The following is a 23,145-nucleotide window of genomic DNA, read 5'->3' as shown; positions in this document are numbered from 1 at the left end:
CTCCACGTGCCTGTATGACCTCCCTACAACACCTGGGCATGCTCATGATGAGGTGGCGGATGGTCTCCTGAGGGATCTCCTCCCAGACCTGGACTAAAGCATCCGCCAACTCCTGGACAGTCTGTGGTGCAACGTGGCGTTGGTGGATGGAGCGAGACATGATGTCCCAGATGTGCTCAATTGGATTCAGGTCTGGGGAACGGGCGGGCCAGTCCATAGCATCAATGCCTTCCTCTTGCAGGAACTGCTGACACACTCCAGCCACATGAGGTCTAGCATTGTCTTGCATTAGGAGGAACCCAGGGCCAACCGCACCAGCATATGGTCTCACAAGGGGTCTGAGGATCTCATCTCGGTACCTAATGGCAGTCAGGCTACCTCTGGCGAGCACATGGAGGGCTGTGCGGCCCCCCAAAGAAATGCCACCCCACACCATGACTGACCCACCGCCAAACCGGTCATGCTGGAGGATGTTGCAGGCAGCAGAACATTCTCCACGGTGTCTCCAGACTCTGTCACGTCTGTCACATGTGCTCAGTGTGAACCTGCTTTCATCTGTGAAGAGCACAGGGCGCCAGTGGCGAATTTGCCAATCTTGGTGTTCTCTGGCAAATGCCAAACCTCCTGCACGATGTTGGGCTGTAAGCACAACCCCCACCTGTGGACGTCGGGCCCTCATACCACCCTCATGGAGTCTGTTTCTGACCGTTTGAGCAGACGCATGCACATTTGTGGCCTGCTGGAGGTCATTTTGCAGGGCTCTGGCAGTGCTCCTCCTGCTCCTCCTTGCACAAAGGCGGAGGTAGCGGTCCTGCTGCTGGGTTGTTGCCCTCCTACGGCCTCCTCCACGTCTCCTGATATACTGGCCTGTCTCCTGGTAGCGCCTCCATGCTCTGGACACTACGCTGACAGACACAGCAAACCTTCTTGCCACAGCTCGCATTGATGTGCCATCCTGGATGAGCTGCACTACCTGAGCCACTTGTGTGGGTTGTAGACTCCGTCTCATGCTATCACTAGAGTGAAAGCACCGCCAGCATTGAAAAGTGACCAAAACATCAGCCAGGAAGCATAGGAACTGAGAAGTGGTCTTTGGTCACCACCTGCAGAACCACTCCTTTATTGGGGGTGTCTTGCTAATTGCCTATAATTTCCACCTGTTGTCTATTCCATTTGCACAACAGCATGTGACATTTATTGTCAATCAGTGTTGCTTCCTAAGTGGACAGTTTGATTTCACAGAAGTGTGATTGACTTGGAGTTACATTGTGTTGTTTAAGTGTTCCCTTTATTTTTTGAGCAGTGTATATATTTGCTACTGCTTGACAAAAAAAATCTTGGTCCTCCAACAGCCTATCGACCAAACAATCGACCAGTCGAATAATTGGGATCAGCCCTAGTCTTCTCAGACGCACACAAAGATAGCCTGGTCCCAGATCTGTCTGTGCCGTCTTGCCAACTCGCATGGTCATTGGCAAGACGGCACAAACAGATCTGGGACCAACAGAGTAACACAGACCCCATGCAGAGCCAAAACACAGTACAAGCACACCTTGCATGAAGGATTGTTGTTCAGGATAAATAGAAAACACAAGCAGGTGGCCAAGCAGAACTCATGTCTCTGGTCTCTGATAAACAACAGATGACTGGTTGATGTAGCAGCTAGCCAGACTAAGGCCCATGGTTGGCTGGGCTTTTTGTTGCATTGTGTACTGTAAAGTTCTCCACAGGGTGTATAGATCTGCCAAGTAGCTAATCCCCACACACAGGAGGTGAGCTGTTACAACTCAAGAAACATCCCATGGGGCTCCCTTTCTCTCTCTTTTCTCTCTTTATTTATCTCTCTTTCTTTCGCTCTCACTCTCACTCTCCCCCTCTCTTTCTCATTCTTTCTTTCACTTTCTCTCTCTCTCTCTCTCTCTCTCTCTCTCTCTCTCTCTGTCAGCGTCTCTGAGCGTTACCACTACATAGCCTATCATCAAAGAGGTGTCTGTATTAAGTGCTTCCCAACCATTTGTTGCACCGGGGACCCAAATTCTATGGTTCTCCTCCTTGAAGGACTACTTCTTAAAACTAGCTGTTGAGAACTGACTGATTCTTTGTTAGCTAGCCACCTAAAGGGATGCAAATATCACTAATTGTTAGGGGTGTGTAAGGGATGCGAAGTCAGGTGCAGGAGAGCAGAGTTTAGTACTGGCACACTTTAATTCCGGTCCAAAAATGACAGCACACAAAAACAATAACGTGCCAAAAACACGGAACATAGCAAAGGTATGGCGCCTGACAATACCCACATAACACTAAACAATTACACACAAAGACAGGGAGGGGAACAGAGGACTAAATACATGCAGTGTGATTATGGAATGACAACCAGGTGTGTAATGGAACAAGACAAAACAAATGGACATATGAGAAATGGAGCGGCGATGGCTAGAAAGCCGGTGACGTCGATCGCCGAATGCCGCCCGAACAAGGAGAGGAGCCGACTTCGGTGGAAGTCATGACACTAATAGCACAGAGACTAGTGCTTCTCTGTGGTTTAAGAGTGATATTTAATGTGCGTTTTGGCCACTGACAGTATTTGGCCCAATCTTAAATGGACAGCTAGACTCTATGGTCTATGCACTTGTGGAAATCTGAGAGGATTTGACAGGTGCAATCAATTTGGTAATAGCTCCACTTTGCCCTCTAATAGGCAAGGTGGAAGAGTCACCATATTGCTTATACCAATCAATTTGTCTCAGATCTCCACAAGTGCAAATGGTGTAGGGTCTAGAGGTCCACTTGGGTATGCGCCTTGGTATACAGATGTTTTCCCTGTTGGGAACAATGAAGATGTAGTGATGTGAAGTCAGAACCCTGTGTAAACAGACCTGTCTGCGTGGCAGCTCAACAGATTGTGTTAGCCGGTGTGTGTGTCTCTATCTGAATTAGCCCTAATGGGCGGAAGAGATACACTTACTGACAATATCAAAATGAATGTGACAGCCTCTCAATTCCCATTAAATTTTATGGCAAAGTTTTGTAGAGAATCTGTATGGTATTTTCTAGGTCAAAACAGGTGTTTGGAACCTTTAGCTGCCCCCTGTTGCCAGTTGTTCTATATTGCTAACTAAATGTGTATTGTCATCCAAGCCTTTCTCTGTGTCTGTTCTTTTGATATAGTTGTCAAGATGTGAACTTGTTGTCATACAGGGTTGCATTCATTGTGGCACGAAACAGAAAAAGGTTTCAAAACATTTTGCAACAGAAAATGAAAATAAGTGTTTCTGATTGGTCAAGTGCAGGTAAACCTCCCTGTTTCAGTTAGTTTTTTCTCCGTTTTGGTGCCTAATGAATACCTTGGTAACAAACTGCTGAATGTCTACCGTAATTTCCGGACTATAAGCCCCAACTTTTTTCCCACGCTTTGAACCTCGCGACTTAAACAATGACGCGGCTAATATATGGATTTTTCCCGCTTTCAATTTTTTTTGAAAAGAGATGACTTCAGTGGTTTCAGTGCACAGGAGGAGGAAGATAGTGACCAATGACTTTCTTGGTAGGCTACTGTTACTGCAAATTTTTTATTTTTTGTTACAAGCCGTGTTTCAGCCGTGTTTCGTTAAAGCCTATTTATTTTTGTTACAAGCCGTGTTTTGTTAAAGCCTATTTATTTTTGTTACAAGCCGTATTTCGTTAAAGCCTATTTATTTTTGTTACAAGCCGTGTTTCGTTAAAGCCTGTGTAAAGTTCATTTGTTTCAATGTACCGGTAGGCACCTTATAGACATGCTTATAGACATGTGCTTACTGCTTATAGACATGTGTGGCTTATTTATGTTCAAATGTTCAAAATAATATATATTTTTTAAATTCAGTGGGTGCGGCTTATATTCAGGTGCGCTCAATAGTCCGGAAATTACGGTACTCAAATCTATGAAATTAGGACATATTGGTTACTGCTGTACTCGTCAAAGTTTAGTCAACATCTCACATTTAGAGAGTTAGAAGCCCATGAATATGCAAGGGGAAATTCACATCAAAACAGAACCACTACAGTCCCTACACGTCATTAGAAAGCACTCTGAATTACAATATATTAAAGGAAAACACACACACACCACACATGCATACTGACAGATACGCACACCTGCACAAACACACATACACCACAAATGCAAACCGCAAACACACACATACAGACACGTATGAACACACCTACAGACACGCATACAAACCCACTGAGGGGAGAAGAGTCATTCTGTCTTATTACAACTACAGTTGGACATTTCCAGTCTGCTTAGATAGAATGAAGGAGCTAAACTCCTCCACCCTGAGGGACTGGTAGCTACTGTAGCTACAGTAGCTACAGTATACACACACACACACACACAGTACAAATGCAGAAACACAGAGATTATGTCTACAGTGCAATCCCAGCTGCTGTGGGTGACAGGGCTAAAATATTTATGCCCACATCTTGGCACAGATACCAATATGTGTGTGTGCATCTGTGTCTCACAGAGAGAGAGAGAGAGAGAGAGAGAGAGAGAGAGAGAGAGAGAGAGAGAGAGAGAGAGAGAGAGAGAGAGAGAGAGAGATGAGTGTGCAGCACAGTTGCCAAACGAAACTGGGGCAGTACAAAAAACCCAAGGCATTATTCCAAAATCCCCTCTGCTTGTGTGTATGTGTGTGTGTGTACGTGCGTGCATGCATGCATTGGGTGGGTGTGTCGGTAGATTTATGTTTGCATAGTCTTATGTGTTTGTTTGAGTGTGTTTTGTGCACTGTGTACGGGACAGTCAGTGGGAAATGTGACAGAGGCGCTACAAAAATGGCAGAGGGAAATAGATTTCTAGAAATACCACTAACTCTCCCTCTCCATTGTTCTATCCATCTACCCAACCTCACAAATACAGTATGGTCTACGTCTACCCTCCCCTTCATCGCTCCTGTCTCCCTTTCTCCTCACTCTCTACCCTACCCTGCCTCTCTCCTCACTCTCTACCCTCTCTTCTCTCCATATCTCCCTCTCTACCCTCCCCTCCCTCTCTATCTCCCTCTCCTCATTGGAGGAGGAGGAGTGGAGGAGGGGGTAGCTGGCATGGAGCAGAGAGGATGCCAGATGGTGCCCCCTCTCGACACCAACAAGCTCTCACAGTTTCACGTCAGAATTAGACGTTCATCCATATTTCTCAAATGTCAAATTTCTAAGTTGTTCCAAACGTCAAATTTCGAAAAGTTTGGTTACTTCTCTGTATTGTTCCAAGGTTACGTTTAGGCATTAACTCTGAATTCTTAAGGTTAGGCATTAACTCCAAATGGTTAAGGTAAGGATTAAGGTTTGGGATAGACTTAAAACAAAAATAACTTTCTATTGCTGGATTTGAACATGCAAGCATTGGAACCAGAGGCAGATGCTTACGGCCACAACACCCTAGCAAAACCAAAGCCTACTTGAAGGTAACAGCTCTCACTGTTGCCCCTAGTGGCCGGATTGCACGTCATCTCTTGACATCCTCAGACATGGATGGACACACACACACACACACACACACACACACACACACACACACACACACACACACACACACACACACACACACACACACACACACACACACACACACACAATCAAACATACCTACACACAGAAACACACATACAAGTCTTTGCGCCAGACTTGGACAGGGTCGGAGTGTTGTCACCAGTCTGCTACCTTAGGCAACCTTAACACCTTCCTGTCAACAACCCACACACTCTCTCACAACAAACACCACTTCATAGTCTCTGCCAGCATACCAGTATAAGCACCGTGGCTCACCGATGACAAGACTGGTGCACACACACACACACACACATTCACACGGACACAGATAGTGGCTCCGCACACAGGCTGTCTGACACACCTCCCACTGCCAACCTCAATCACCAGACCACTAGCAACTCAATCAGACCTCCTAACCTACAGTAACACACACTCACTCACTCACTCACTCACTCACTCACTCACTCACTCACTCACTCACTCACTCACTCACTCACTCACTCACTCACTCACTCACAGATGCATGCATCGGTGCACACATGCACACACACACACACACACACACACACACACACACACACACACACACACACACACACACACACACACACACACACACACACACACACACACACACACACACACTCACACAGATCACACAGATGCATGCATGGTGTACACATGCACACAATCACACACAAATAAACACACACACCACTTATTACTCAATCAGACCTCAATTACTGCAACAGACTGGGAATGTCACCGGCACACGCAATCACTACTCAGTGTGTGTAGGACGGGAATGAATTCACACACACACAAACACAACACACACACTTTGAATCACCTCACGGTGCATGGGTAGCATTTCTGGACAACACCAGTAACACCTGTAAGTAATTATTGTCATGTCACATCACACTGCTGTCTAATTTGTATTACCCTTACTGTCATTGTTCGTAATAGAAATGTCAAAAAATATTTTTCCTAATTGCTCTCAGGGCCTTGATATTTCAATGAAATATTTACATTCCACCTCTGAAATATATCTATAATACAGGGACACAACTTTCACTGGGGACGGGGGGACATGTCCCCCCCACATTATGAAATTGCATTTTTGTCCTTCCCAGTTTTATCATTGGAATGTGATACAAAACGAGGCAACGGTGTGCTTTAGGACCATGCGGACGCCTCCGGGACACATAAAATAAATATTATGTATCCCCCACTTCTAAAACCAAAGTTGCTATAATATGTTGTCTGGCTTGACAGTAAACAACTGGCACCTATCATCAAGCAATTCTGTCGTTATATACACTGCTCAAAAAAATAAAGGGAACACTTAAACAACACAATGTAACTCCAAGTCAATCACACTTCTGTGAAATCAAACTGTCCACTTAGGAAGCAACACTGATTGACAATAAATTTCACATGCTGTTGTGAAAATGGAATAGACAACAGGTGGAAATTATAGGCAATTAGCAAGACACCCCCAATAAAGGAGTGGTTCTGCAGGTGGGGACCACAGACCACTTCTCAGTTCCTATGCTTCCTGGCTGATGTTTTGGTCACTTTTGAATGCTGGCGGTGCGTTCACTCTAGTGGTAGCATGAGACGGAGTCTATCACCCACACAAGTGGCTCAGGTAGTGCAGCTCATCCAGGATGGCACATCAATGCGAGCTGTGGCAAGAAGGTTTGCTGTGTCTGTCAGTGTAGTGTTCAGAGCATGGAGGCGCTACCAGGAGACAGGCCAGTACATCAGGAGACGTGGAGGAGGCCGTAGGAGGGCAACAACCCAGCAGCAGGACCGCTACCTCCGCCTTTGTGCAAGGAGGAGCAGGAGAAGCACTGCCAGAGCCCTGCAAAATGACCTCCAGCAGGCCACAAATGTGCATGTGTCTGCTCAAACGGTCAGAAACAGACTCCATGAGGGTGGTATGAGGGCCCGACGTCCACAGGTGGGGGTTGGGCTTACAGCCCAACACCGTGCAGGACGTTTGGCATTTGCCAGAGAACACCAAGATTGGCAAATTCGCCACTGGCACCCTGTGCTCTTCACAGATGAAGCAGGTTCACACTGAGCACATGTGACAGACGTGACAGAGTCTGGAGACGCCGTGGAGAACGTTCTGCTGCCTGCAACATCCTCCAGCATGACCGGTTTGACGGTGGGTCAGTCATGGTGTGGGGTGGCATTTCTTTGGGGGGCCGCACAGCCCTCCATGTGCTCACCAGAGGTAGCCTGACTGCCATTAGGTACCAAGATGAGATCCTCAGACCCCTTGTGAGACCATATGCTGGTGCGGTTGGCCCTGGGTTCCTCCTAATGCAAGACAATGCTAGACCTCATGTGGCTGGAGTGTGTCAGCAGTTCCTGCAAGAGGAAGGCATTGATGCTATGGACTGGCCCGCCCGTTCCCCAGACCTGAATCCAATTGAGCACATCTGGGACATCATGTCTCGCTCCATCCACCAACGCCACGTTACACCACAGACTGTCCAGGAGTTGGCGGATGCTTTAGTCCAGGTCTGGGAGCAGATCCCTCAGGAGACCATCCGCCACCTCATCAGGAGCATGCCCAGGCGTTGTAGGGAGGTCATACAGGCACGTGGAGGCCACACACACTACCGAGCCTCATTTTGACTTGTTTTAAGGACATTACATCAAAGTTTGTTCAGCCTGTAGTGTGGTTTTCCACTTTAATTTTGAGTGTGACTCCAAATCCAGACCTCCATGGGTTGATAAATTGGATTTCAATTGATTATTTTTGTGTGATTTTGTTGTCAGCACATTCAACTATGTAAAGAAAACAGTATTTAATAAGATTATTTCTTTCATTCAGATCTAGGATGTGTTGTTTAAGTGTTCCCTTTATTTTTTTGAGCAGTATATTTACACTACCGTTCAAAAGTTTTGGGTCACTTAGAAATGTCCTTGTTTTTTAAAGAAAAGCACATTTTTGGTCCATTAAAATAACATCAAATTGATCAGAAATACAGTGTAGATGTTGTTAATGTTGTAAATGACTACTGTCACTGGAAACCGATGATTTTTTATGGAATATCTACATAGGCGTACAGAGGCCCATTATCAGCAACCATCACTCCTGTGTTCCAATGGCATGTTGTGTTAGCTAATCTAAGTTTATCATTTTAAAAGGCTAATTGATCATTAGAAAACCCTTTTGCAATTATGTTAGCACAGCTGAAAACTGTTGTTCTTATTAAAGAAGCAATAAAACTGGCTTTCTTTAGATTAGTTGAGTATCTGAGGCATCAGCATTTGTTGGTTCGATTACAGGCTCAAAATGGCCAGAAACAAAGAACTTTCTTCTGGAACTTATCAGTCTATTCTTGTTCTGAGAAATTAAGGCTGTTCCATGTCAGAAATTGCCAAGAAACTGAAGATCTCGTACAACGCTGTGTACTACTCTCTTCACAGAACAGCGCTAAAAGCCTCTTCAGCGTCTCATCCCGTCACCGGGATCAAAATCCAGCGAAAAATCATATCGCCAATTAGCATTAAAAAAAATCATAATTATAAAAAAAAAAAATATTAATATATATATATTTTTTTTATAGATACACCTCTCCTGAATCGACCCACGTCGTCCGATTTCAAAAAGGTTTTACAGGAAAAGCAAATCATTAGATTATGTTAGATGAGTCCATCGTAAAAAGCAGCTTCATAGCCATTTTCCGACCAACCACTTGCATCACATATAATCAAAAAACAGCTAAATGCAGCACTAACCTTTTACAAACTTCATCAGATGGCACCCCTAGGACATCATGTTATACAATGCATGCATTCTTTTGTTCAATAAAGGTCATATTTATATATAAAAACAGCATTTTACATCTCTGTCTGAGGTTGACTAAATAATTTCCCCTCAAATGCGTCCCGGTAAACAATGCTACATTTCCCTAAATTACTATGCTATAACGATTTTTTAAATTTATATTGTCAATCTAACATTTATAGATGAATATCTCTTGAGAACACCTGTCATACCAGATTTTAAATTAACTTTACTGGGTAATCACACTTTGCGATAAAAGGAGATGCGATACTCAGAAAATGAGCTAATATACAGAGCTCGGCGCCATCTTGGAAACAATCGCATGTCACATCTCATCTTGTATAATATTGTCAATAATCGCCTACCTTTAGTTGTCTTCATCAGAAAGCATCCCAGGTCCACAACAGATGTATTTTCGGTCAAAAAGTCCATACTTCACGTTCCCTTAGCCTGTTGTTGGTAGCGCGTCCTATGGCTCTCTCCAAGCGCAGGGCTGAAGTTCCGGATAAAATGCGATCCTCCCGCATGTAGGTTCGTTCAAACATGTCAAACGTTGTAAAACATTAATCTTCAGGGCCTGTAACACCAAGAGAGCAAATAAGATTCGAGGGGGATGATTTCATGGCCTTTAAAACCGTTTCCAAAGGTGGGGGCAGACATGGCCGCCGGCGTCATAATGGTGATGGCCCATCCCCTGTGACCAATTTCCAACTCGTCTCATTCACTGAGTTTTGACTCTATAAGGCTCAAACCACTGTGAAAAGACTGGCGACATCTAGTGGAAGCAATAGGAAGTGCTCACTGAACCATGGTTAACGGTGTTATTCATAGGGAAAGATGAGAAGTCGAGTCCACAATTCAGAATTCCACTTCCTGTTTCAATCGGTCTCAGGGTTTTGACTGCCATTTGAGTTCTGTTATACTCACAGACACCATTCAAACAGTTTTAGAAACTTTAGAGTGTTTTCTATCCATATATAATAAGTATATGCATGCCCTAGCTTCTGAGTTTGATTGGTAGGCCGTTGAAAATGGGAACGATTTTTTTTCAAAATGCGCTGTGGCGCCCCCTATCCTACGGTATCCTCAAGAGGCTAACTGGCTCTAACCAGAATAGAAAGAGGAGTGGGAGGCCCCAGTGCATAACTGAGCAAGAGGACAAGTACATTAGAGTGTCTAGTTTGAGAAACAGACGCCTCACAAGTCCTCAACTTGCAGCTTCATTAAATAGTACCCGCAAAACACCAGTCTCAACGTCAACAGTGAAGAGGCAACTCCGGGATTCTGGCCTTCTGGGCAGAGTTGCAAAGAAAAAGCCAATAAAAATAAAAGAATAAGACACTGGACAGAGGAACTCTGCCTAGAAGGCCAGCATCCCGGAGTCGCCTCTTCACTGTTGATGTTGAGACTGGTGTTTTGCGGGCACTATTTAATGAAGTTGCCAGTTGAGGACTTGTGAGGACTTGTCATACTTAAATGGAAGAAGTTTGGAACCACCAAACTTCCTAGAGCTCTTCCTAGAGCTCGCCGCCCGGCCAAACTGAGCAATTGGTGGAGAAGGGCCTTGGTCAGAGAGGTGACCAAGAACCTGAGGGTCACTCTGACAGAGCTCCAGAGTTCCTCTGTGGAGATGGGAGAGCCTTCCAGAAGCAAAACCATCTCTGCAGCACTCCACCAATCAGGCTTTTACTCTAGAGTGGCCAGAAGGAAGCCACTCCTCAGTAAAAGACACATGACAGCCCGCTTGGAGTTTAAATAGTACCCGCATTAAATAGTACCCGCCAAAAGTCACCTTAAGGAGTCTCAGACCATGAGAAAGAAGATTCTCTGGTCTGATGAAACCAAGATTGAACTCTTTGGCCTGAATGCCAAGCGTCACATCTGGCGGAAACCTGGCACCATCCCTACATGGTGGTGGCAGCAACACGATCGAACATCTCTGGAGAGACCTGAAAATCAGAAAATAGCTGTGCAGTGACAATCCCCATACAACCTGACAGAGCTTGAGAGGATCTGCAGAGAAGAATGGGACAAATTCCCCAAATAAAGTTGTGCCAAGCTGGTAGCGTCAAGATAAATCGAGGCTGTAATTGCTGCCAATGGGGCTTCTACAAAGTACTGCGTAAAGCGTCTGAATACTTATGTAAATACTATATTTCCGTTTTTTATTTGTAATAAATTTGCAAAGATGTCTATAAACCTGTTTTTGCTTTGTCCTTGTGGGATATTGTGTAGACTGATGAGGAATTTTTTTAATCAATTTTAGAATAAGGCTGTAATGTAACAAAATGTGGAAAAAGTCAAGGGGTCTGAATACTTTCCGAATGCACTGTATGTGGTTATGTTAGCAGTGCCGTAGGGGACTCTATCTATGTGGTTATGTTAGCAGTGCCGTAGGGGACTCTATCTATGTGGTTATGTTAGCAGTGCCGTAGGGGACTCTATCTATGTGGTTATGTTAGCAGGGCCGTAGGGGCTCTATCTATGTGGTTAGGTTAGCAGGGCCGTAGGGACTCAATCTATGTGGTTATGTTAGCAGGGCCGTAGGAGCTCTATCTATGTGGTTATGTTAGCAGGGCCGTAGGGGCTCTATCTATGTGGTTAGGTTAGCAGGGCCGTAGGGACTCAATCTATGTGGTTATGTTAGCAGGGCCGTAGGGGCTCTATCTCTGTGGTTATGTTAGCAGGGTCGTAGGGACTCTATCTATGTGGTTATGTTAGCAGGGCCGTAGGGGCTCTATCTATGTGGTTATGTTAGCATGGTCGTAGGGGGGCTCTATCTATGTGGTTATGTTAGCAGGGTCGTAGGGACTCTATCTATGTGGTTATGTTAGCAGGGCCGTAGGGGCTCCATCTATGGGGTTATGTTAGCAGGGCCGTAGGGGCTCTATCTATGTGGTTATGTTAGCAGGGTCGTAGGGGCTCTATTTATGTGGTTCTGTTTGCAGGGCCGTAGGGGCTCTATCTATGTGGTTATGTTAGCAGGGCCGTAGGGGCTCTATCTATGTGGTTCTGTTAGCAGGGCCGTAGGGGCTCTATCTATGTGGTTAGGTTAGCAGGGCCGTAGGGACTCAATCTATGTGGTTATGTTAGCAGGGCCGTAGGGGCTCTATCTCTGTGGTTATGTTAGCAGGGCCGTAGGGGCTCTATCTATGTGGTTCTGTTAGCAGGGCCGTAGGGGACTCTATCTATGTGGTTATGTTAGCAGGGCCGTAGGGGCTCTATCTATGTGGTTAGGTTAGCAGGGCCGTAGGGGCTCTATCTATGTGGTTATGTTCGCAGGGCCGTAGGGACTCTATCTATGTGGTTATGTTAGCAGGGCCGTAGGGACTCTATCTATGTGGTTATGTTAGCAGGGCCGTAGGGACTCTATCTATGTGGTTAGGTTAGCGAGTGGCTAAACCGGCTCCACGCTTCAGTTCACCAGTGCGTGTTCACAGTCCTGTCTGGCCCGTTCCTGTTCCCCGCACCAAGCCCGCGGTGCGTGTCCACAGTCCTGTCCGGCCCGTCCCTGCTCCCCGCACCAAGTCAGTGGTGCGTGTCCCCAGTCCGGCCCGGCCCGTCCCTGCTCCAAGTCAGTGGTGCGTGTCCCCAGTCCGGCCCGGCCCGTTCCTGCTCCCCGCACCAAGCCAGTGGTGCGTGTTCCCAGTCCGGCCCGGCCCTGCTCCCCGCACCAAGTCAGTGGTGCGTGTCCCCAGTCCGGCCCGCCCCGTCCCTGCTCCCCGCACCAAGCCAGTGGTGCGTGTTCCCAGTCCGGCCCGGCCCGTCCCTGCTCCCCGCACCAAGTCAGTGGTGCGTGTCCCCAGTCCGGCCCGGCCCGTTCCTGCTCCCCGCACCAAGCCAGTGGTGCGTGTCCCCAGTCCGGCCCGGCCCGTCCCTGCTCCCCGCACCAAGTCAGTGGTGCGTGTCCCCAGTCCGGCCCGGCCCGTTCCTGCTCCCCGCACCAAGCCAGTGGTGCGTGTTCCCAGTCCGGCCCGGCCCGGCCCGTCCCTGCTCCTCGCACCAGGTCAGTGGTGCATGTCCCCAGTCCTGTCCGGCCCGTCCCTGCTCCCCGCACCAAGTCAGTGGTGCGTGTCTCCAGTCTGGCCCGGCCCGTTCCTGCTCCCCGCACCAAGCCAGTGGTGCGTGTTCCCAGTCCGGCCCGGCCCGTCCCTGCTCCCCGCACCAGGTCAGTGGTGCGTGTCCCCAGTCCTGTCCGGCCCATCCCTGTTCCCCGCACCAAGCCCACGGTGCGTGTCCACAGTCCTGTCCGGCCCGTCCCTGCTCCCCGCACCAAGTCAGTGGTGCGTGTCCCCAGTCCGGCTCGGCCCGTTCCGGCTCCCCGCACCAAGCCAGTGGTGCGTGTTCCCAGTCCGGCCCGGCCCGTCCCTGCGCCCCGCACCAGGTCAGTGGTGCGTGTCCCCAGTCCTGTCCGGCCCATCCCTGTTCCCCGCACCAAGCCCACGGTGCGTGTCCACAGTCCTGTCCGGCCCGTTCCTGTTCCCCGCACCAAGCCCACGGTGCGTGTCCACAGTCCTGTCCGGCCCGTCCCTGCTCCCTGCTCCCCGCACCAAGCCCACGGTGCGTGTCCACAGTCCTGTCCGGCCCGTCCCTGCTCCCAGCACCAAGTCAGTGGTGCGTGTTCCCAGTCCGGCCTGGCCCGTTCCTGCTGCCCGCACCAAGCCAGTGCTGCGTGTTCCTAGTCCGGCACGGCCCGTGTCCGGTCCACCGGTGCCCAATCCTGTTCCGGTCGACGGCTCCGCTCCGGAGCCTGAGCATGCCGCTCCACAGTGGTCCAGTCCGGGCCAGAGGGGTAGGGCTAAGGTGGAGGCGGGGGAAAGAACACGCCCGGGGCCAGAGCCTCCACCGAGGGTGAGGCGCCCACCCGGGTTCCCCCCCCTAATAGACTTAAGTTTGGTGCGCCGGGAGTACGCACCGTTGGGGGGGGGGGGGGGGTACTGTCACGCCCTGACCAGGTGAACTCGGGTATTTTGGGTCAGGGTGTGTCATGTTGGGTATTTTTCCTTGGTTTGCTTTCTATGTTTGTGTTAGCTCTATGTGGGTGATCTCTATGTTGGGTTCTGTCGATTCCCAATCAGAGACAGCTGTCGCTAGTTGTCTCTGATTGGGATCACATTTAAGTCCTCTTTCCCCCACGCTGTTTGTGGGGTGATGTCTCTTTGATTTTGAGCAGCTAACGTATCGGCATTTTCTTGATTTTGTGTACGTGTTTATTTCAGTGTAAAAGAATAAACATGTGTTCGCTCCCAGCTGCGTTTTGGTCCGCTTCCTCGTCACCCGACGACGATCGTTACAGGGCCGTAGGGGCTCTATCTATGTGGTTAGGTTAGCAGGGCCGTAGGGGACTCTATCTATGTGGTTATGTTAGCAGGGCCGTAGGGGGCTCTATCTATGTGGTTATGTTAGCAGAGCCGTAGGGGACTCTATCTATGTGGTTCTGTTAGCAGGGTCGTAGGGGACTCTATCTATGTGGTTATGTTAGCAGGGTCGTACGGGACTCTATCTATGTGGTTATGTTAGCAGGGTCGTACGGGACTCTATCTATGTGGTTATGTTAGCAGGGCCGTAGGGGGCTCTATCTATGTGGTTATGTTAGCAGGGCCGTAGGGGCTCTATCTATGTGGTTATGTTAGCAGGGCCGTAGGGGGCTCTATCTATGTGGTTAGGTTAGCAGGGCCGTAGGGGACTCTATCTATGTGGTTATGTTAGCAGGGCCGTAGGGGGCTCTATCTATGTGGTTATGTTAGCAGAGCCGTAGGGGACTCTATCTATGTGGTTCTGTTAGCAGGGTCGTAGGGGACTCTATCTATGTGGTTATGTTAGCAGGGTCGTACGGGACTCTATCTATGTGGTTATGTTAGCAGGGTCGTACGGGACTCTATCTATGTGGTTATGTTAGCAGGGCCGTAGGGGGCTCTATCTATGTGGTTATGTTAGCAGGGCCGTAGGGGCTCTATCTATGTGGTTATGTTAGCAGGGCCGTAGGGGGCTCTATCTATGTGGTTATGTTAGCAGGGCCGTAGGGGCTCTATCTATGTGGTTATGTTAGCAGGGTCGTAGGGACTCTATCTATGTGGTTATGTTAGCAGGGCCGTAGGGGACTCTATCTATGTGGTTATGTTAGCAGGGCCGGAGGGGACTCTATCTATGTGGTTATGTTAGCAGGGTCGTAGGGGCTCTATCTATGTGGTTATGTTAGCAGGGTCGTAGGGGCTCTATCTATGTGGTTATGTTAGCAGGGTCGTAGGGGACTCTATCTATGTGGTTATGTTAGCAGGGCCGTAGGGGCTCTATCTATGTGGTTATGTTAGCAGGGCCGTAGGGAGCTCTATCTATGTGGTTATGTTAGCAGGGCCGTAGGGGCTCTATCTATGTGGTTATGTTAGCAGGGTCGTAGGGACTCTATCTATGTGGTTATGTTATCAGTGCCGTAGGGACTCTATCTATGTGGTTAGGTTAGCAGGGCCGTAGGGACTCTATCTATGTGGTTATGTTAGCAGGGCCGTAGGGGGCTCTATCTATGTGGTTATGTTAGCAGGGCCGTAGGGGGCTCTATCTATGTGGTTATGTTAGCAGGGCCGTAGGGGGCTCTATCTATGTGGTTATGTTAGCAGGGCCGTAGGGGGCTCTATCTATGTGGTTATGTTAGCAGTGCCGTAGGGGCTCTATCTATGTGGTTATGTTAGCAGGGCCGTAGGGACTCTATCTATGTGGTTAGGTTAGCAGGGTCGTAGGGGCTCTATCTATGTGGTTATGTTAGCAGGGTCGTAGGGACTCTATCTATGTGGTTATGTTAGCAGGGTCGTAGGGACTCTATCTATGTGGTTATGTTAGCAGAGACGTAAGGGACTCTATCTATGTGGTTATGTTAGCAGGGTCGTAGGGACTCTATCTATGTGGTTATGTTAGCAGGGTCGTAGGGGCTCTATCTATGTGGTTATGTTAGCAGGGTCGTAGGGACTCTATCTATGTGGTTATGTTAGCATGGCCGTAGGGGCTCTATCTATGTGGTTATGTTAGCAGGGCCGTAAGGGACTCTATCTATGTGGTTATGTTAGCAGGGTCGTAGGGACTCTATCTATGTGGTTATGTTAGCAGGGCCGTATAGACTCTATCTATGTGGTTATGTTAGCAGGGCCGTAGGGGCTCTATCTATGTGGTTCTGTTAGCAGGGCCGTAGGGGCTCTATCTATGTGGTTATGTTAGCAGGGCCGTTGGGGGCTCTATCTATGTGGTTATGTTAGCAGGGCCGTATAGACTCTATCTATGTGGTTATGTTAGCAGGGCCGTAGGGGACTCTATCTATGTGGTTATGTTAGCAGGGTCGTAGGGACTCTATCTATGTTGTTATGTTAGCAGGGCCGTAGGGGCTCTATCTATGTGGTTATGTTAGCAGGGCCGTAGGGACTCTATCTATGTGGTTAGGTTAGCAGGGTCGTAGGGGCTCTATCTATGTGGTTATGTTAGCAGGGTCGTAGGGACTCTATCTATGTGGTTATGTTAGCAGGGTCGTAGGGGACTCTATCTATGTGGTTATGTTAGCAGGGTCGTAGGGACTCTATCTATGTGGTTATGTTTGCAGGGTCGTAGGGGCCTGTCTGGCTGCACTTTGGGGTCATAAAAAGCTAATGGGCCTAACATTCAATACTGGCTGACTGGATGAAAAGCCAAAGCCCTCTGGCCTATGGTCCATTCACCAGAGTGGATGGGTCATGATCAGGGGCTGGAGCAGGGGTTACCCTGGGTTGACCCGGGCCTGGAGTGCTGCAAGGTTTAGTTCCATCCAGGCACCGCACCTGACGCTCCTGAAAACATCACCAACTGAAATAATTGAGGTAACTCTGGAGGGCCGGATACTGTACAAGCACCATCATGTGTTAACCTGCTATAGCCTTCCCTATCATGATCCCTGCTGAATCAGCATGGTGCACTGTCCATGGTGCTGACTGACAGCACTAGCCTTTTTCAGCATGCAACTCTCAATCATAAACATCCCACTTGACACAGACATCAATTCAACTTCTATTCCACACTAGTTCAACCTAATTTCATTGAAATGGTGGAAAGAACGTTGATTCAACCACTGTGTGCCCAATGGGATATTCTCACAGTGAAGACTAATAATATACCTAGTAAAATCGATATCATCTCGATTAAGCTAACTTGAAGAAATAACTGTAAAACAGAATATATATACAGAAATGAGAACTAGGCAGCCTAATGAAAACTCAGTGCAGTGATCATGATTCATCTGTATGTCTTTGATTATGACAAATCAGGGTTCTGCGTTCAGCTCACTACTCATGCCATCCGTTCAGGGAAACGTGTGGGCGGCTGAATTGCTTTCAGTGTCGGTCGGGAGTGTGATTGGTGTCTTAACTTCCAAATGGCAGACAGTGGAGAAGGGGACACCGTGGTGCGTCAACATCTGCTGATACCAAGCCATCTCTCTCTCTCGCCCTCCCTTAGCCTACACACTCACACGCGTCGCAGACACATTTTCAGTATTATTTCGAGAAGTACAACCAATGCTGTTCAGCCAATACTCTTAAATACTTCCTCATATAATCCATATTATCCAACGTGCACACGCTGGCTTGTGACAGCCTGTCAGCCTTGCATTATGCTGTCCGATAGCCTATACCAGTATTTCTACTTTGCACATTCACCTACTGCAAATCTACAATTCCAGCGTTTTTTAATTGCTATATTGTATTTACTTCACCACCGTGGCCTTTTTATTGCCTTTACCTCCCTTATCTCATCTCATTTGCTCACATTGTATAAAACTTGTTTTTGTACTGTATTATTGACTGTAAGTTTGTTTTACTCCATGTGTAACTCTGTGTTGTTGTTTGTGTCGAACTGCTTTGCTTTATCTTGGCCAGGTCGCAGTTGTAAATGAGAACTTGTTCTCAACTTGCCTACCTGGTTAAATAAAGGTGAAATAAAAAATAATAAAAAAATACCGAGACGACGACAGTGTGATTTGCTGTGTTAAAGTGCCAAATCTGGTCACAGTGCAAAGCAAGAGAAAGAAAGAAAGAAAGAAAGAAAGAAAGAAAGAAAGAAAGAAAGAAAGAAAGAAAGAAAGAAAGAAAGAAAGAAAGAAAGAAAGAAAGAAAGAAAGAAAGAAAGAAAGAAAGAACACAAACCTGTCTAGAGAACAAATCACATGCAGAACGTCACAGTATTATCCCCGCGTGATTCCTCTCCTTCCAAATCCCCCTCTCACATCTGTCCCTCCGCGCGCCCAACCGATGATCTATCGACCGACACCGTCTTTCTCATTCTTTTGCCCAAGCAGCCTGAACACATATATAAATGTATCGTATAGATGTATCGCCGCACAAACATATCCAACAACTGTAACTCAAATAGGCAATGTTTCCATTAGGCTACAGCGTCCTCCACGAATTATAGCCTACATCATCAAACTGAATTCCAACATTTAAAAAACTAACAACACAATCACCAACACAAAATCGGCTATTGAAAGCAGTAGGCTTTGCTTACAAAACAATGTCGTCTACTCGTACTGTTGCGTCGATAGACAGACAACGCAGAGCTTATGTTTAGCGCAGGTGGCTGCTCTGCAAGCAACAGCATTCGCCCGGTACCATCGATCCGTTTCCCTCTGAACTATTCATTACTATGCGACTATAGGAGCGTGCCATTTACAAAATAATTCACATTCGCTTGGAAGGTAAACAAATTATTACAGTACCTCCTCTGATTTCCGTTCCAAAATATTCTTCCAACGCTTGAAGCAGAGGCAGGTTTTTTTCAATTCTCTGCCAACACCGTAGTTCAGCTGCACAGCGCGCGAGTGATGGGAGCGCGCGCGAGATAGAGAGAGCGACAGAGAGAGAGAGAGACCTCTGTGTGGAGGTAATGCCACTCCTGCTTAGATTGAACTGCAATGGGCTCTTGCACTATTGCTGTCGCACCTCTTTGACAGAACCACATAACTACTGGGCTCAGTGGAGGCTCCTCAGAGGAGGAAGGGGAGGACCATCATCCTCTGTTTGCAACTGTTGGACTAATGATTACAGCCTAGATAAGCTAGATGCTGTCAAGAGTGTGTAAGGCTGTATTGAATGTGTCACTGTCTGTCCATGTCCGCCACTGACTGGGGCTATATGCTACTAACATAACAACAACTAGACCCACTATAAATGAACAGTAGGCTAATGTCAATGAATATATCTTATTTGTCTGCAAATGTAATGTCTTAGACACATCTCACTTTGACACAATCAAACTAGTCACTCCTCAGAGTGGTTTTCTGGGTTATATCAGGTAAATCTGGTATTCCACTCACTCAGCAATGCAGAGAGCCCCTAGCACCTGGAGAGGAGGTGGGTGCACTGAGTAATCCTCTGTTGCCCTCACCCTACCTCACCCATCAATAGCTCTGTTACATACTGTATACAACCTCAGCCTTCAATACCCTCCTCCTCCCCAACCAACCTCACCCCTCAATATCCCCCCTGAAAATACTCCCCTCCCCAACCAACCTCACCCCTTATCACCCCATCAATCTAGACAGAGATAGAAAGAAAAGGGGTAGGAGACAGGAGTAGGAGAGAGAGAAAAGCCCTTATGAGTGTCTGTGTGTAGTCTTCTCCTGAAGCAGGGTGTTGGACCAGACCAGTGGTGAGACAGGGAGTATGGAGCTGTGGCCAGGAACACCTGTCAGAGGATTATCCCACAGGAAAACATGGAACACTGAGGAAGCTGTGTGTGTGTGTGTGTGTGTGTGTGTGTGTGTGTGTGTGTGTGTGTGTGTGTGAAAAAAGTGAATGAATATATGGGAAGATGTACAGTATACTTTTCCTTTAGGCTATGTGGGAAGATATGATATAAACAAGGGTAAAGAAGTGCGGATGTGAGTGGGAGGGATGTTGAACCAGTCTGGTTCACATGTATGAACATTTTCAAACTCAAATTGTACATCTCTCAAACTGTGTGTGTGTGTGTGTGTGTGTGTGTGTGTGTGTGTGTGTGTGTGTGTGTGTGTGTGTGTGTGTGTGTGTGTGTGTGTGTGTGTGTGTGTGTGTGTGTGTGTGTGTGTGTGTGTGTGTGTGTGCCAATGTTCTAATGACTCAAGTATCGGGCTGAGTATGATAATACAAGGTAGAGAAGTGAGAATGCTGCATAGATACCTGTATGATACACCCCTGTCATGTGCAGACGTGCAGTACTCCACATCCACACACGCAGCACCTAGAGCATCATCGGGGGACCAATCAGATGACTTGATAGATTACAAACTATAAACTGATTCATCATAATTATGTCCCTAGACCAGAGACAGAGTGGGGGGAACAGGATCTCTTCCTGGGTCTTTTTGGTTCCAACCTTCAGGGCATGTGTTGAGAAAGAGAGCAACTCCGTTTGGGCTGATCTGTGACCCACTAGCACCTCCCTCGGTAAGAAGGGAATGATGCAACCTCACTTACACACCAGGATACTTTATTGACACACACGCACACACACACACGCGCACGCACGCACGCACGCACGCACGCACACACACACACACACACACACACACACACACACACACAGACGAAATGTACATGCAAAGGTAGTTGAATGGTAGTGGTTGTGAAACAGAAGAAACAGATGTAATGAATCCCCTGTACACAATACTATAACTGATAGCACAAGTAGAGCAACAAGGCTATTATCAAGGGAAGGATGAAAATGTACACTGAACAAAAATATAAATACAACATGCAACAATTTCAAAGACTTTACTGAGTTACAGTTCATATAAGGAAATCAGTCAATTGAAATAAATTCATTAGGCCTTAATCTATGGATTTCTCATGAATGTGAATACAGATATGCATCTGTTGGTCACAGATACCATAACCCTAGTCTAAACCGTGTCTAAGCCAGGGAAGAGGATCATATCAAAGATCATTTAGCTATTTGATTTCAAATTTTAAGACCCCTTAAGGTATCAAAAACATGTATAAAAAAATTATTGGATGAAACATTGAATTTGGCAAAATATCCCCTTATTTTCCATAAACAAATTTAACTGGTACCAGGGACCTTCAGAAGAGTGTTGTGAGGCTTGTGTCCTAGAGAAAAATGGAGATCACCGGTATGTTTGTGAGAGTCTCAGCTGTCCACAGAGTGGTTATATTAGTGTGTAGCCCAAACCATTTTGACACTATAGACAGAAGTTGGCAGAAGAGGCTGTACCGACGTCAGATGAGTCTTGTGAGGTTTGTGGGCTTCCTTGAGCAAAATGGAGAACACCAGTGTGTTCTTTCAATAAAGTGGTCATAATAATTTGTAGGCAATTTGGACTTTACAGACATTTTTGCGAGAAGACCGATTTTCAGGATGCCTCATGGTCTGACAAACACCGCTCTAGCTCTGTCACCTTTCACCACAGATGGGATGTCTCATGGTCTGACAAACAGCGCTCTAGCTCTGCCACCTTTCACCACAGATGGGATGTCTCATGGTCTGACAAACAGCGCTCTAGCTCTGACACCTTTCACCACAGATGGGATGTCTCATGGTCTGACAAACAGCGCTCTAGCTCTGCCACCTTTCACCACAGATGGGATGTCTCATGGTCTGACAAACACCGCTCTAGCTCTGCCACCTTTCACCACAGATGGGATGTCTCATGGTCTGACAAACACCGCTCTAGCTCTGCCATCTTTCACCACAGATGGGATGTCTCATGGTCTGACAAACACCGCTCTAGCTCTGCCACCTTTCACCACAGATGGGATGTCTCATGGTCTGACAAACAGCGCTCTAGCTCTGCCACCTTTCACCACAGATGGGATGTCTCATGGTCTGACAAACACCGCTCTAGCTCTGTCACCTTTCACCACAGATGGGATGTCTCATGGTCTGACAAACACCGCTCTAGCTCTGCCATCTTTCACCACAGATGGGATGTCTCATGGTCTGACAAACACCGCTCTAGCTCTGCCATCTTTCACCACAGATGGGATGTCTCATGGTCTGACAAACACCGCTCTAGCTCTGTCACCTTTCACCACAGATGGGATGTCTCATGGTCTGACAAACACCGCTCTAGCTCTGCCACCTTTCACCACAGATGGGATGTCTCATGGTCTGACAAACACCGCTCTAGCTCTGTCACCTTTCACCACAGATGCGGGAGGGCGATATTGGCGTATGGGTGGATTGAGCCCATGTAAAAAACTGATACCTCTAGCTTAAACAGATGGATTTTGATGGGGATTGTTTTATTATGTTAATTTGAATTCTGGAAATTGTAGGCTAAGGGTTAAAAAAAAGGTAGAGGGGTGGATCAGAAAGCCAGTCAGTATCTTGTGTGACCACCATTTGCCTCATGCAGAGCGACACATCTCCTTCGCATAGATTTGATCAGGCTGTTCCTTATGGCCTATGGAATGTTGTCCCACTCCTCTTCAATGTCTGTTCGAAGTTGCTGGATATTGGCGGGAACTGGAACACGCTGTCGTGCATGTCCATCGAGAGCATCCCAAACATGTTCAATGGGTGACATGTCTGGTGAGTATGCAGGCCATGGAAGAACTGGAACATTTTCAGCTTGCAGGAATTGTGTACAGATCCTTGTGACATGGGGCCGTGTATTATCATGCTGAAACATGAGGTGATGGCGGAGGATGAATGGCACAACAATGGGCTTCTGTGAGGAAGACGAGCATGCAGATGAGCTTCCCAGAGACGATTTCTGACAGTTTGTGCAGGAATTCTTCAGTTGTGCAAACGCACAGTTTCATCAGCTGTCCGGGTGGCTGGTCTCA

The 23,145-nt window shown here is 47.3% G+C and overlaps 1 protein-coding gene across 1 annotated transcript in view; it reads right to left on the bottom strand.

The window, feature by feature from the left end:
* The window catches only part of LOC106601688 (protein phosphatase 1 regulatory subunit 29), a 147,553-nt gene extending 128,346 nt beyond the window's left edge, over positions 1-19,207 (bottom strand). The window contains exon 1 of the mRNA XM_082972783.1: positions 19,074-19,207. The gene's annotated coding sequence lies outside the window, so the exon portion shown is untranslated. The remainder of the gene's footprint in view (positions 1-19,073) is intronic.
* Between the last annotated feature and the right edge of the window lie 3,938 nt (positions 19,208-23,145).

Source organism: Salmo salar, chromosome 03 (genome assembly GCF_965601325.2).
Source record: "Salmo salar chromosome 03, fSalSal1, whole genome shotgun sequence".
NCBI classification, from domain to species: domain Eukaryota; kingdom Metazoa; phylum Chordata; class Actinopteri; order Salmoniformes; family Salmonidae; genus Salmo; species Salmo salar.
Note: the sequence above shows the minus strand (reverse complement) of the source record. Positions and strands in the feature narration are given on the sequence as shown.